Here is a 12,155-nt window from a genome sequence, read left to right as displayed (position 1 = left end):
ACTTGAAGTATCATTTAACGTCTCTAACAATTATGTCAGCATCTCTTTTCTCTAAGAGCAGGCAAATATCATTGTCATTTCAGCCACCTGGAATGGACAGAAGACTCACTTCCTGCCATCTTACTCCATTAGAAAACCCTCTTGTAAAATTCTTTAATTATCATTACTGAAAGGAAATTACATTATGAGTTAGTGTTAGCAACCCAAAGCACCAAAAATTATCTGTGAATCCCAATGAATGCCTTCATTTTTTTGTGTGTGAAACACTATGATATTGTCCAATAGGATGCAGATGAAAAACAGATTTGCCTTTTGCTGTTTTTTGTTGTTGTGCTTTGTTCTTTTTGTCACTTTTGTTGCTCTATGCAACAAAATGTTGTTTTGAGAGAACAACTGGAAACTTAAAAAGTATCCATATGAAGGAACAAGAAAAGGAAGTAAATAGTAAAAAAAAGAACTGAAACGAGATTCTGAGAACATATAAATAGGATCATTTTCACAATTATTTCTAACATGATTAAAACTTTAAAGTTTCCATTGCAAGAGATTTTTCTCTTTGAGGAAATTGGAGAATGGGAACAATAGGGAGGTTAATTCTCTCTCCAAACACAGGTCAGGCATGACTGGGGACAGAAGCAAGCTAGCTCTTTTGCAGTATTATTTTGGGGAATCTAGTGCACGATCTTATTCTGCTTGGGTTGTCACCTGATACAGATGAGTGGCTATGCGGGTTGTCTGACGCTACCTTATTTCAGGGCAGCTACAGCTTCAGATTGTCGCCTGAACCAGTTTGATAACTTGGCGCCCATTAAGCTCCAAGCAGTCTGCAGAAAGCGTCTACATGGGGCTCTAAACACCTAGATATTATGCATTAAAATATGTTGAAAGTTGTTTCACTTCTTTCTCAAAGAACGGTAGCTTTCGACTTATATCAGAAACCCAATTCAAGGCTGAAGCTCGTTCCACTGCTGGTATCTATTCATGCACCTTTATGGAACTCGGAAAAGAATCACAAAAACAATCCCTATTTTTCAGGAAAACAAAAATCTGAAAGTAGTCCATTCGTTGACGTTTATTATGGAGGGGTGGGCAGGGAAAAAAGCAAAGGACTTGAAAATAGAAGCCTCCCCCTCCCTTCTTTTTCTTTGTAAACGCTTTCCCAGTGAATGGTGAGAACATGAATTTTCTAGAAGAAACAGAGACCTATGCTTGCATCAGGGCTCTGACTTTTTGGCATATGCCCTTTCGAAAGCAGGTTCCAGTTTTCAGTTAGATATTTTTGAGGGGTTCTTGCAGCTGAGTTAATACTATCTTTGTGTTGTAGGTCAATGGTTAGCTATATCAGAATGATGTGTTTCTTTTTTGGTTTTCATATGAAACAGTAGCAGGAAAAATTAATGGAATGGGTTAAAATTTTAGACTACCTATCATCAGTTGCCACTTGATCATGAAACAAAGGCGTTGGAAGTCACAGGCAGCTCTACGACCCAGAAATTAGAGATGAGCAGGGGGCACTTCCGGGCAAGACCTGATCTTGGAAATGATGAGTTTTTTAAAATAAATCTAAATGTTTTCTGTCCATTTAATTTCACTCATGGCATTAAGCAACTTCATAAGTACATAGATTCAATTTAATTTAATCCTGTTGTGCTCTGTGATCATTTCATCTTCAAAGACTCTTTACGCAACGGCCACGCGATTCTAATTTTCTTCACCCAACAGATCCATCTTCATCCTGTTTGGGAAACTCACATTGATAGGAACAAGTGTCTTTTCCCCTGACTGGGCAATTTAGGTAACAGTAAGAACAGTGGAAGTGTCAATGGCAGATCCTAAGTAGGGAAAGAGGCCGATTGCTCTGCACATTTTCTAGCAAAGTTGCTTGTGTCATTTTCTACTGTCAGTGAGTTGGACTAAATGCAAAAATAAAATGGTTAAAACGACAAAGCTGTATTTCCTATTTTTCTCCACATATATAAAGTGTCACGAGGATGGCCATTATTAAAAACAACTTACTCAATTGTCCCCCCTTTTTAGACTAACATTCTCTGTGGCCCCACTGGGGGCCCCTTTAAAAGAGATGTGGGCACTACAGTTGGCAATGCACTTCTCTCCAATCTTGCTTTTGCCTGCAGACATGCATTATCCTCCAGCAGATGAAAGCTTTGGCTTATGTCAGATTCTTTATTAGCGCTTTTCTGACGCATGCACAGATACATTTTTGAAAGCAATATGATTGTTTATGATACAACATGAGTCTGTCTGTTCTCTGGAATAATGTGAACTACAATTGAACCACAAGCAATAAGCAAGCAGGAATAGCTGTCTGCAGAACTTCCTGGTCAGACTTGGGTGTGCTAAATCCATGTATCTGAAAATTAGCAAACTAGCACTGCTCTCGGGCTCTGTGAGAGGACACATTTAAGTGGATCAATATTGGCCTTGGATTCTAATGCCTCTGCCTGATCCCACCCTCCATCGGATATTCAGCGAAGGTTTAACTATGTTAGCTCTTATTTCTTTGCTGCGATTGTTAATATTCAGATTTTTGTGCCCATCCAATTCATTTTATATGATTCACACTGAAATGACTTAACCTCCTTCGTAATAATAGGTAATGAACAGCATCTACATTTAACAAGCCCAATAGATTTTAATGTCAATAGAAATTAATTTGTTATCCCCAATGGATGAAAAACTTTGATTTTAAATAACAAAGTAGAATCAGATTTAAAGCTACTAGAAAAAAATAGTTTCCTATAAAAATTAGTTCAAATCTGATTATAGGTAGACTGCATTTATACATAGTTGTGTCAATAACCTTTAATCAACATTAAAATAGGAAGCTAGAATTTAACACTGGCCCTTAATACCTTCTGCTTTAAATGGAGCTTTCTCGTATGGTATACAGACACAAACCCACACATACATACATGCACATACAACCCACACATATAAATTCTTTTTGATGTTCTAGCACAACTTTGAATATTCATTTAGCAAGGTTTTATGCAGGGAGGAGACTCCGTAGAATAATTAGATAATGCGTTAATTAACCTAACCCCATTGCCTCCAACACCTAATCATAGATATGTTTCAGTGAAATGCAGCTATGCATGTAGTATTACAAAGAATATCTCTAATTCTTTCCTCTGGCACACATTCTGAAACTTAAATTTGAACATTGCATGTTTGCAATGGGTTATTGTAATGGCTTCCCAAATGGAGGGTTATTGTAATGGCTTCCCAAATGGAGGCTTAACAGCCCTTCCTTTTCCCTCAAATTTATTCACTGAATTGCTGTTAGAGTGATCTTTATAAATGCAGGGTTCGATCAATGAGATTTGTTGCTTACAAATCCCTTCCGGCTCTTAACTGCTTTCAAAATGAAGTACCAAATCCTGCCATGTAGAATTCAAAGCAATTTGCAGACTGATTCTGTTATATGTTTTCAGGCTCATGTCTTGCCACAAACCCTGCTCATCCTGCTTGTTACCTTGTATTTCTTATGGCTCAGTAATGCCAAATAATTTGTAGCAACTCAAGCATGTCACTTAGGAACCCATGCAATATATGTTGAGTACTTCCTGTTTGCCACATCTTGCTCTGTGGCAAACAAGAGGTAAATAAACAGGAAACTATAAGAAGAGGTATATTATTCTCTTAAAAATTGTCCCCAAGTTTCTTAAAAGATACCTGCAAGAGGTTATAGTTTTCAGTAATATAAGATCTTTGAACCGAGTAAAGGACAATTTGGGCTACAGACCCCTAAGTTGGTAGCCTTCACTAGCAAAGGCATCCAGGGTAACAGAACTGTGAAGAAATCATTGATAACAGTGTGGTAGAAGTTGTCAAAACTAAGGTTTCCAGGTGGGAATTCCTGTCCGTTCTCGGGAATTTTTTTCTCTTTCCTCTTCCTGAATCCCAAGAAAAGTTGGTTGGGAAATCGGGAAAATCAGCTCCTTGAACCCAGGTGGTAGGTAGTATCAGCCGTCACTTTGTGGAAAAGTTTCATCGTGGAGAATGGAAAACAGTTTATATCTCGGGATTCGGGAAAGGGAAAACAAAAAAATATTCCCGAGAAGTGGCGGGAATTCTCTCCCAGAAACCCTAGTCAAAACCAAGAGCAATTGAATCATATATGGACCATAGCTACTTCCTAATTCCTTCTGCTGAAATCCTTTTGGGGACAGTGTAAGGCCAAAGAGGAAATTGTCTAAGCATGGTCTTTCTAGAGATTAAGGGCCCCTACATCTTAATCCTTTGCTAGTGATTGACATATTTTTCAACACGACAAGGAGTCAATATGCATAGAGATAACAACCTGTTCAAATGTGCTAAATGTATTGGACTTAAATAGAGGAAAAAGTTAAAATTACTAAGTCTATCATTAACAATGTACCAGAAGATTGTAGAGTCATACTTAACCAAATATTAAACTTCTTTACTCGAACAATCCAGCCTGTGTCACTTTAGTGATCTCTTTCAAGTACCCTTGCCAGTGGTATAGTTTGCTCAGCTAAAGTAAATTAGTTTAGACAAGTGTTCAAAAAGCTCTAGAATGATTGGACACTTCTTTGGGAGGAGAGTAATCCAGAATTCTTCAAACTGGTCAATGTGTTTAATTCTGCCTCCCAATTTATGGGTTCAGCTATGAACAGTTCATGAAAGGCTGACATACTCTGTGCATTGTAGCCCCCTGGAAATTTTCTGCTCTGCCTTCAAAATTCATTATTCTAAACCCACCCTTTCACTCTCAGGTTGCAATTTAATTTTTGTTTCAGCCAACCATGTTTTAGATGCCATTCTGGCATTTTATTCATTCTTCCCGCTCCCTAGAGGACTTCTCCTGCCTTTCAGTTCCCCTGTTCACTCAGGCCACACATTAACTTGCCCTTTGCTCCATATTTCTTAGCCTTACTCAGCCAATCAAATGCTCTCCATCCCTAGCTCTCTAGCTCTAGTTCTTAGAACACCAGCCTGGACCAAGCTCTCAGCCTGCAGTCACTCTAGAAAGAAGATCAGACCCCAGCTACGTGACTGTCTTCACTGAAAAATTGATGGTGCTTACTGGTGACATAGGTGAAAAAGAGTTTCTTTCAACACTCAGCATAGCTAGATAAGAGTGATTCTAAGACTAGGTACTTGAAAAGGAGATGAAAACTGGGTAGGGTAAGGATTCAAAGAAGCTAATCTGAGCCTAAAGCATGACCATACAAAGACAGCCAGACTTCCAAAGTACAATGTGTCTAAAGGAGGAACATGAAGACCTCTGGCTTGGTACAAGGTGGTCTAGAAAGTCACATCTGGTTAGTGAGAGATTAAAAAAGGAATTGCAGTTTGTAGGTTAGAGCCAAAGTCAGAGAGGTGTGACCTCTCATGTCCCAGGCATCGGGTATCATTACTAAGGACCAAAATAGCTTCTGTGGGGATCTGGCCAGGATATGAGGGCAGACATCTAGTCAGATCACCAAGTCACTATGTCAGACCTAGGATTTGGCTGTTACTCAGCAGGCAGGTAGATGCCCACAGCCCATGTTGGGATGTCCTAATATCAGGTGTATGTGACTCTCTGTCAGTTACAGTATGACTTTAATTCCCTCCAGCGAGTCACATGAAGCTGTGGATATATTTGGATATATTCCTTCTCTGACTGATCACACCTTGGCAATTATGAGACAAAGCCTGCAGATGGAAAATCAATGATTTCAGTTCATTAGTACATATTTAACATTTTTAAATTATGGCATTATGAGATAAAGGACTTATGAGCTGAGCTGCATGACTAAAGAATAGTCATGGAGGAAAGCTTAAAGGATCCTTTGGCCCCCTTTGGGGGGGAAAAAAAGTCAATGTCTATACTTTCTCCTACATGACTAATGTCTGGTTGGGGACACTTTGTAACCAGGATGGGTGATGGTCCAAGAGTCAAGGCTGAGAATGTCATGCATCTCTGAGTAGGGTGTAATGCCTGTTAAAGGTTGCCTACTCCATGTACCTACTGATAGAACCTACAAGAAGCCCTAGAATATCATTAACCTAAGATGGAACTGGTGAAGGCCCATGGGAAGAGACGATCAGCTCCTGGGGGAAAGTTCTATGAAACCAATCATCAATGAACTATATTTAATAATCTATGACATTGACCCGATAGAATTTTGCGTGTAGTAGGTGAAATTTGGGGTTATCTTTCTGTAGCGGTATTTTGTTTCATGATATTAAAATAGAGATAAAGAAAGAGGGGGATGAGAGTTGGAAAGAAAAGAGAGGGGAGGATACAGGTTTCAAGGTTTGTGTTGTTGAAGGTCAAGCACATAGAGAGTCAAGAATGGTGATACAGCTGAAATAGCTGGCTTAGGAATCTACACGAAGGTAAGGATCTAGTGTAGTAGTTATTGAGATTGGAGTTGAGTGCCAGGTTTTTAGGATATGGTACTGGACAGTCTGGATCACAATCTCTTAGGAATAAAGTCCTAGACATCTCCGTGTTATTAAACATTCCAAGGGTCTTCCCTATATGATGAGGTTTCAGGACTGTTGGCCTACTGAAAAGTGAGAGGAAAAGTGAGTGGAGGGATGGCGTTGGCAGGTAGCAGAGAGCATGAGAATTTGGGAGAAGGAGATATAATTGACACTGATACATACTCTGCTCAAAAAGATTGTTTAGTAAGCAAATGAAAAATAATATCCAATTACATATTTAGGGTCTTCTTTTAAACTGACCAGTCCATGGGTGATATAATCTATAGCTTAGGAAGAATGAGATGTTATGAAGCATCGTGCATTTCAAGTCAGAAGTCCTGGATTCAAGTCCCGATTTGCCATTTATTAGCTGCATAGTCTCAGCAAACAACCTGGCAACTATCAAAGATGGTCATAAGGATCAAAGAAACTCACATATGTACAAGGGTGTGTGGATGACCCACAATGTGCACCTAAAGTGATAATGATTATTTTCCCTGCACTGTCACATTTCTAACTAATAGTACATTATGTTTTAGTACAACAGATATCATCCTATAGAAATATGTTTTACCAAAAGGCACATGTAAATCAGGAGAAATCTCATGTGATAGAAAGCACTGTACATTCTACGTAGACCTATTTCCCTAACTAGGTGTCTCTACAGAATTAAGGCAAAGGCTAGATCAGGGGATAATTAGAGGTACTTCAGGGCATTATGTGCTTCACGTTGTAAAGTCGGAGGTAGAATATCCGCTTTCTCAGCAGCTCAGATAGGCAACCCCTGTGACTTCTGAAACACTGTCCAAGAGCTGATGGGCTGGGTGCCCAAGAGTCCCTCTAAATAATTGAGTGCCCGTGGTCTAGCTCCAGAAAGCACGGTTATATTCCCCAGAAGAGCATTGATTTGCCAAGTCTTAACTCCACTCCCACGAGTTATCCACTTCACTTAACAAGATTCCCTTTGTGGAAAGGCAAAGAACATCCTAGTCATTTATCAGTAGATATTCGTTCAAATACCATTCCCAGCAGCTGTTGCATTTAGTGTTATATGTGCGAGCTCAGATTTTTTTCAAAGTTCTTTAGCTCCATATCTAATATCCCTAGTCATGGACATTTCAAGTAAGACTTTCAACCCACTGTTGTATATCTTCCCACCAACTGCCCCCCAGTAGATTGGGATTTCCCACTTGGAACTTTGCCAAATTCTCCTTAGCTTATTGGGGACAAGATGGACCAAAAAAAGAGAGAAATCCATCAGTCTATAGGATAGAGAAGAGAGAATTCAGAAGTTGCTATCAGACATAGCATTTGGATAAATCACAATAATGCCATCAAAACCATTAATAACAATAGCATTTAGGTTGCACGTGCTTATATTACAGAAACCATGTTGAGTGATTCATGTACCTTATTTCACTTACATGTTAAATCCTACAGAATAAAAAACATAAATAGAAACCAGAACAGAAAGGTACAGTAATTTACTGCAGAGCCCACAGCGGTAAATGAGTTAGGATTCCAACTCCAGCAGTCTGAGTCCAACCTAAGTATTTGGCTTTTGCATATACTGCCTGCTGCTAATGGCTTGGACTTAGAATGTCTCCAAAAGCCAAATGTTACTCCTCTCTGTTGGTACAATTTGGCAATTGGGCAGCTAGATCTCAAGGAGATAATTAGTGGGGTTAATCCAATATTTAAATCATGGACTTTCCCAGCTCAGTCATGACTTATGGCATGAAATAGTGTTTTCTTGAAAGTGTGTGTAAGCTGTACATCTAATTATCCTGGCCTGGATTGATGAGAAATATACAGAACAAAGACAGAATTTCAGTTATAGGAGTGAAACACAGCTAACCCCTAAGGAAAAACTATGAAATTATCTTGGCCCAAGGAATACCTGCCAAATTATAGAATGAGCTGAAGGACTGGCATACACTTATTTGATTGCAGATGTTATAATTGAACCATCTCATCTAGAATGGGAGGGGAAATCACGTTGGGTCTCAGTCACTTAAGGTATGGTCATGTTAGGCCACTGGTATTTGGGGATGTCATTCTTCTAATCACTGGAAAAGTCAATTATATCCAGTCATTTTGTTACAGTAACAGCTATTTGCATTGTTAAAGACTTTCTTCATTGCAGGTATTGTACTAAATACTTTACCTGTAATATCTTGATTAGCCTTACAACAAACCTGTTGGGTCCATTTCACAGATTTGACAGTGGAGCAGAGATATTAAGTGATTTGTCCAAATTCACATTGCTAATAAGTGGCAGAGCCAATGAATTCCAGGTGTGAATTCCGGGCTGCCTGAGGGCTACGTGTCCATACATGATGAGTGTGCCATGGTCCCTCCACTCACATTATAGGCTAAAGATGTGGATTGGGAGTCAAAGGATCTAGGTTTGGCCTCAAAAGCCACCCACCATTGGTCAGCTGCCACCCACCACTCAGGAAATGCCATGCAAGTTACTCACCTCCCACATCAAGATGCAGACAACAACTGCCCTACTTCTCCCACAGTTTGCTTCCATCACATGAAAAACTATTCTACAGGAAGGATGTGATTAATAAGGACAGTTAGACCCTCAAAAATATTTTCAACTTAAACCAAATGGAATTAATTTTTCGGTCTTCATCAAACTTGATCAGACGTAAGTTGCATTTTATGGAAAAGAGTAGGACTTTGATAAATACAGATGTGTGGGGAAGAACACTTCAGAAAAGATGACTTATGTGAGCTAAAGTACAGAATCACCTGTGTAGTCCCTTCCCCAAAATTTAGAATAAGGTGAGAGTTCAAGATGTACATTTGATGAATGATAGGCAAAGCTGTTTGGATTTGTCCTTCAAGCAAAGTGAAAACACTGACTATTATTTTTAAATTTGAGGGCCGTGTCCCAGGTAATTGCTTATTTTTTTGGTGGTCATACCAAGGATAAAGTAAGAAAGGAAAAATGTGAAGCCAAGCAGACCAATAATCACACTGCTGCACTAGCTGAAGTCTTAAGTGACAGGCTAGAGACATGGCAATAAAAGAGATTGGACAGATGTAGGGGACAATATGGAGGCCCTCTGCAGATTCTGGAGGCTGGGCAGCCATCGTAAGTGAGAGGAAGGAAGGGATAAAAAAGACTTGAGGGTTTGGATCCTTGGTGCCTGGAAGAAAGAGGCTAAATGGAGGAAATCCACTATGGAAATCTCCATGAGGAAAAAAAGACGGTAGCGGGAATCTGTTGTGGAGATGGTAAAGGGGCAGTTGAATGTAGAGAACAGAAGCAGTGGAGAGAGTTTGGGTCTCAGAGGAAACAATGTAAAGCCATATAGGTACTGGTACATTGGACAGGGAAGCCATGAAAACAGCTAAGGCATAAAAATATCTATGCCATGAAAATAGCTAAGCTTCCAAGCCAGTCCAAGGAAGAATGGGGCCAGGTAGACAGTTCAGTGCATCTCTGTATTTGGGAGATTGGAGAAGAAACATTTCCACAGGAAGTCAAAAAAAAGATGAGTCCTCATTAAAAATCTTCATGAATATGAAGCTATATAATTATATATATAAACATATATATGTACATACATGTGTACACACACACACACACACACACACACACACACACACACGTATAACCAAATTCCAAAGTGAGGGATTCAAAGAAAAGCATGATCAAAATATCAACTAGACTCTTGTACTTTTATGGCCTTTGTTAATACTCTTTTTTTTTCTTTTTTTCTTTTTTCTGAAAATCTGAACAGGGGCTACTTTCTATAGGTCAACAGATTGTTAGAAATGTCTTCCATGCCCAAACACATTTATTTTTCCCAATGAATAATTTTCCTTTGTACCTATTTTGGCACCTTTCACTACCTAATTTCCCTCATCATCATCTCATTTTGTTTCCAGAAACATGTTCTCAAGTGCCTGGCGATGTAATAAATACTCGCTATGGAGGCTGCCCAACTCTTGATTATGCACAGAATTGCTGAGCTGTAATGTGCTACCAACTCTTAATATTTCTAATGCCTCTTGGAATCATACCAGCATTAACCATTTATAAAATACCAACTGCTACTCAATATATAGAAATGCGATTGCATTACACTGCTTGCCAAAACAACAGGCCTTCCTGAGATCATTTTTCTTTTTTTGGTTTCCGGGAGAATACAATATTGAGATCCGCGATCGGTTGCCAACTTCAGGCTATAGTGGTAGTTGTTTTTCCTAAATGTTTTTATTATAGTGAGGGTTTGCCTCAGGACAGAATGTTCTACAGAGACAAATATATGAATAAATACATAAATATGTTTGAATATAGTGGCTCTGTACCCCATTCTACCTTCTGATATTTGTGTAAAGTTTGCTAATACTTAATGAGGGAATTCAAAATTTCATTGAAAAGGCAAATGGTAAATCTAGTTTGCATTTGAAAGATGCAAAATGATACTTGAGTAATAGGTCAAAGCCACTGCTTGTTTGTTTTTTAATTTACACCAGCAACAAAGGTAAATAAAATCATGGTATAGCATGGTCTGCCACTGGTTAGAGTGGTAAATGCTATTTTGTAATGACTTAAGCCATTTCTACATTAGGTAGAGGCGGGATTCAACATGTTCTGGACACTCAGAGTCATAGATAAGGTCAGCTGAACATCAGAGCTCTTAATCAGCTTTGAACTAATAGTCTTACTTTATTTTTTCCTTGGATATAGCTAATATTCATCTGTGCCACAAGAAAGTGTTTCAGAACAATGTTTTTACTAAGTCTTTCATAGAAGAAAGGTTTCTCTGAACTCAAAGTTATCAATCAGGTTTCATAATCTAAAGAATTATTATAAATATTGAGCAAAGAAACGATATCAAACCATATTAATCAAACTATAAAAAAGAAGCAACAATTGATTAGGATTATTATTCTATAGCAAAAGTCCAAAGATGGAACCTTGTCAGTTTATTTGTTCAATAGTAGCTATTATTAGTCCACCATATTTTATATTTAGGGTATCAAATACAGCACTAGTTTCTAGAGATAAAATATAACTGACATGCTTCACATTTTATGTAGGTGAGAAGAGATGAAAGAAGGCTTCCTTGTAAATGAATACAAGTGGGTTTCAAAAGATAATTAGAAACTTTCCTATTGAGAAATGGGAAGAAGAAATAAAATTCAAGAAAAAGGAAACAACTGTGGCTAAAGGCTTAGAAATTCCTTTTTAAAAATTTGTTTGTTTTACATATCTAGAATTATAGAAGTAGGGAGAATTATGGGGGAATGTCAGAAGAAAAAGATAAGAATGAGGTTCTAATATTTTCATAGATTACTCAGGGTGAGATAAAGTAATTGCCCCATTCATGAATTATTATGTAAACACAAAGAACATTTAAACATAGTTTCCTGGAGAACAAATGTCTATCACACAGAGAGCACTTTATCTCTTTTGCTAGTGCTGCAACGCATGCTTTTAATAAATGCTGTTATGACAAACATTTCTTCTAAGTTAATAAACTCAACCTTGAAGTTCAGCTTCAAGATCATAACACCTGTTACTTAAATCAGTCCAAGCGCGATCACGTTCATGGCATTTGCCTAAGGAAGAGTCTGTATAAGAAGGAACTGAGATTAGTCTTCCAATAACAAATAAATCCTGTATAAATTTGATTATTAAAGGTAAAAAGTGAAGAATCTGAAGA

This window comes from Rhinolophus sinicus, linkage group LG15 (assembly GCF_036562045.2).
Source record: "Rhinolophus sinicus isolate RSC01 linkage group LG15, ASM3656204v1, whole genome shotgun sequence".
Classification (NCBI taxonomy): domain Eukaryota; kingdom Metazoa; phylum Chordata; class Mammalia; order Chiroptera; family Rhinolophidae; genus Rhinolophus; species Rhinolophus sinicus.
The sequence above is the reverse complement of the archived record's forward strand: the minus strand, read 5'-3'. Positions refer to the sequence as shown.